The 4722-nt window shown below is 41.6% G+C and overlaps 1 pseudogene; it reads left to right on the plus strand.

Moving 5' to 3' along the window:
- Nucleotides 1-3752: 3752 nt before the first annotated feature.
- LOC122141236 lies at nt 3753-4722 on the plus strand (annotated as a pseudogene).

The following is a 4722-nucleotide window of genomic DNA, read 5'->3' on the forward strand; positions in this document are numbered from 1 at the left end:
GGGCACCATGGCGGATCAGGGGACTCGGGAGGCCATGGCGGATCTGGGGACTTGGGAGGCCATGGTGGATCTGGGGACTCTGGAGGCCATGGCGGAGCAGGTAGTTCAAGAGGCCATTGTGGAGCAGTCTCCGAGGTCGCGGCCCCTGCCCCCACCTTGGCCTCTACGGCTGGCTAGGCCATGGGTATATGCCCCCGCCAAATTTTCTTAGGGAAAACTAGGCATCTTGATGGAGCGGGCACTTGAGAGCGGTCTGGGGCTGGAGCCGACACTGGGGCTGACACTGGAGCTAACTGGAGATCCGTTGCCCTTCCTGGGCTAAACGGGGAATCAGGAGCCCTCTCTAGGCTTAACGGGGAATCAGGAGCCCTCCCTGGGATAAACAGGCCTGCTACATTAATGTTCATTGGGCTTGCCATATGAATGTTCATTGGGCTTGCCAATGTACTTGTCACAGTGCATCTTGGCATTCATGGTTCCCTCAATGAACTGTATCTCCCCAGTGCCGGCAGCACTCATGCAGCCCCAGACCATGACACTCCCACCACCATGCTTGACTGTAGGCAAGACACACTTGTCTTTGTACTCCTCACCTGGTTGCTGCGACACACGCTTGACACCATCTGAACAGAATAAGTTTATCTTGGTCTCATCAGACCACATGGACATGGCTTCAGTAGTCCATGTCCTTAGTCTGCTTGTCTTCAGCAAACTGTTTGTGGGCTTTCTTGTGCATCATCTTTAGAAGAGCCTTCCTTCTGGGACGACAGCCATGCAGACCAATTTGATGCAGTGTGCCGTGTATGTTCTGAGCACCGACAGGCTGACCCCCCACCCCTTCAACCTCTGCAGCAATGCTGGCAGCACTCGTACGTCTATTTCCCAAACACAACCTCATGGCGAGGCCTGTTCTGAGTGGAACCTGTCCTGTTAAACCGCTGTATGGTCTTGGCCACCGGGCTGCAGCTCAGTTTCAGGGTCTTGGCAATCTTCTTATAGCCTACGCCATCTTTATGTAGAGCAACAATTCTTTTTTTTTCCAGATCCTCTGAGAGTTCTTTGCCATGTGGTGCCATGTTGAACTTCCAGTGACCAGTATGAGAGAGTGAGAGCGATAACTCCAAATTTAACACACCTACTCCCCACTCATAGCTGAGACCTTGTAAACACTAATGAGTCCACATGACACCGGGGAGGAGAAAAATGGACAGAATGGAGAAAAAACCTTGGGAGAAACAAGGCTCATTCGGGGGCCAGTTCTCCTCTGGGCAGATCCGAAACCAGCAGTTCAATTCCAGGCTGCAGCAAAGTCACATTGTGGTCTTGCTCCTGGTGGCCGCCTGAGACAAAGAGATCTTTACAGGGAAATGGGGCTCATCTAGTTGTTCTGGTCTCCACTGACTTTCGGGGCTGTAGAGGTCCTCATTAGGTGCTGATCCACCATCTGTGCTGAATACGTGCTGGATCCGGGTGACTGCAGTGAGCATCTGATCTGGATACAGACTGGATCTGGTGGCTACTGTGACCTCGAATAAGAGAGAAACAGACTAATATTAGCGTAGATCCCATTCTTCTAACGATGTAGCAAGTACATTGGGTGTTATGGGAAGTGTTCGGTTCCGCTTTGACCTAATTAATGCAGCCTAAAATTCCTTTAACTTGATTTTGAATATTAGAAATGTGTTAGTGTGTTATGTGTGTAAGCCAAGTTAAAGAAATGGGTCTTTAATCTAGAATTAAACTGACAGAGTGTGTCTGCCTCCCTAACAATGTTAGGTAGTTTTATTCTGAGTTTGTCGCTAAATAGGAAAAAGATCTGCTGCCCACCGGCTGATTTTGGATATTCTAGGTATTATCAAATTGACAGAGTTTGTTTGAGAACGTAGCGGAATGTAGGAGGACCGTAGAATGTAACAAACAAGCTCATCATTCAAATACTGAGGTGCAAAACCATTCAATTCAGGGCTTATATCAGTAATAAAGCAAGATTTTTAAAATCTATACTAGGTTTGACATAGTTAGCCAGTGCAACAGATGTTTTGACAGGACCCCCACGGGCTAAATATGATCAACTTTTCCTTTCCTGGTTCTAGTAAGAATCTCGTGCTGGCCTGCATCTAACGCTGCGCTTTTTGGACTAACTACTAACTGGAGTTTTGTTTACGTAAGCTATGCAGACAAACATGCAAACAACCACCCATATCAGCCTTACAATAGTCTAACCTTGAGGTCATAAACGCATGGATTAACATTCCTGCATTTGACATTGAGAGCATATGCCCGTAATTTAATATATTTTTTGAGACTGGAAAAATTGCAGTTTTACAAATGCTAAAACGTGGGCTTTCTAAAGAAAGATTGCTGTCAAATAGCCTCACCTAGTTGTTCCTACACTGCTGACGAAGAACTGACAGAGCAGCCATCAATGGTCCTTTCTTGACGAGTCGTTCTAGCGCTTCATTAGCTGCAGAGTTTTTAGGGTCCTATAATTAACAACCTCTGTTTTTTCCAGAATTTTTTTGTTTTTAGGCAGTCAAAAATAAACGTGTCAATCCAGATTTTTTTTTATATTACTATGCCATTCTGCTAGTTTTTTTCAAATTGGTATTTTAACATGTTTCTTCTTGCCGCGTGAATTGAAGAAAATATAGAGCCTTGATTATCCTATCAGCATACGCAAAGTGGAAAAGCTAACACCATGTTTTCCTTGCTGGTAATGCTCTCCCAGGGTAACATGTAAAGCATGAAGAGTAACGGCTCTAGTACTGAGTCCTTGATGTACCCCATACTGCACTTGTGAGCGATATGTATACCATTCTTCATTTCAATATCCACTGCTAAACTACGAATTGATCGGTCATATAAGGTCAGTAGGACATACTAGTTTGAACCATCTTATTGCACGTTCCATTAATCGCCAACAAAGTATTCTGTCTATTCCAAAGCAATGTTGTGGTCAATAATGGCTGAACTCAGCACTAAGATCCAATACGCACTAAGAGGAGAAATACACACCATGATCGATCAGAAGATCAGGTCATTTTGTAACTCCAATTAACAGTCTCTGCACTATTCTAGTCGAAATCCTGACTGAAATCCTCCGATACCCTTTTACTCTAAAAGGAATAATGTGATTTCTACTTGATGTTCACTTAAAGGCATGATACACAAAGAATTTGCTAATTCTGATCACCATTTACTTCATTCTCTTTCCCATTGTTATTCCAACCTGGAATATTTCTTTCTTTCTTGTGAACGAGAAATATATATGAAGAATGTTGGTAACATTTCTCCATAGTGTGAATAATGTACAAACAACTAAACTATTGGAAGTCATTAGACAAGCTCATGATTCCAAAAGATTTTCCGTGTGGAATTTATTTGGCTTTGCTGCCTTTTTTCAAGTTAAACACAAAATGCATGGCAAAGTGTGCAATAGCTATAATTACATATCCCAAGAGTGTTGCAGAGAAATAACTTTCAGATGATTTCCCCAACTGGAAAAAGATGAGTTATAAAAACAAAGACTTTCAGCTCTTCACATACAGACACACAGCTTCCGATCTGTTGATATGATTGTTTGCCCTTTTCCCCACCAAACTCAAACTTTGTATGATTTTCCACAGACAACAATGGACATTGAAGCTCACTAACAGATGATAAATGGATTTATATAGCAATTTTGTGTAAACTAACTAATATTGTCTCATGCACATTTTTTATTGCAGACTATTATTGTTTTGTGTGATTTGATGAATATCTTTAACTTGGTGGATAATATGTCTTATCCTTTTGAGACTGACTCTGATGATGCCCAAAGAATCTAAATCATATTGGCATATATATTTCACTTGTTTTCTTTTCATTTATCTGGTTATATTATCAATTAATATTCGTCTTGTAATTGTCATTATCATGCAGAAAACTCTTCATGAACCAATGTAAATATTCTTGTGTCATCTATCTGTAAATGGAGTTTATGGGGCCTCAGGTTTTTATCCTAAATTTCTCTGCCCTGATTAGAATATTGGATTCATACGTGATTCTCTTCTCACATGTGTGGGCTCGACAAGCCTTTGTTAGGTTTACAGCTCTTTTACCGTGTGAGTTTACAATATTAACAGTTATGTCTTATGATAGATATGTCCAGGCCATATGCAAACCTTTTTAGACTATCATTCCAAATTAACTAAAACACCTGTGGAAAATTAATTATGCCGTTCCGCAGGTGGAGGGTGGTCCCCAACTTCTCTGTGATTCCAGCAGTTCTGTTATCAAACCTGAGGCCCTTTTGTAAATATCATATTGACAAATTATATTGTGACAACTGGTCAATTGTAAAACTGTCTTGTGAATCATCTTTTGTTAATACTGTCTATGGAAATTTTGTTGCTGTTATATATTGTTGCTGTGCTGCAATCATCATTGTATCCTATGTTAAACTGATCTCTGCATGTAAAACATCTTTTAGAAAATAGAAGGAAATTTCTGGCAAACATGTCTGCCACACATATTATCACTGATAAATTACACTTTGCTTTGCTTTTTGATGTTATGTATAGTAGATATGGTTCAAATGATATTCCAGAGAGTCTCCGCAATTTTTTGGCTCTCGAACTGGTGATAGTCCCACCTGTGTTCAATCCTCTAATCTATGGCCTAAATATTAGAGCAGTGCGTAGAGTTTTTGCCTCATGCATTTCCACAAGGGTGAACATTTAG

This window comes from Cyprinus carpio, chromosome B21, assembly GCF_018340385.1.
Source record: "Cyprinus carpio isolate SPL01 chromosome B21, ASM1834038v1, whole genome shotgun sequence".
Classification (NCBI taxonomy): domain Eukaryota; kingdom Metazoa; phylum Chordata; class Actinopteri; order Cypriniformes; family Cyprinidae; genus Cyprinus; species Cyprinus carpio.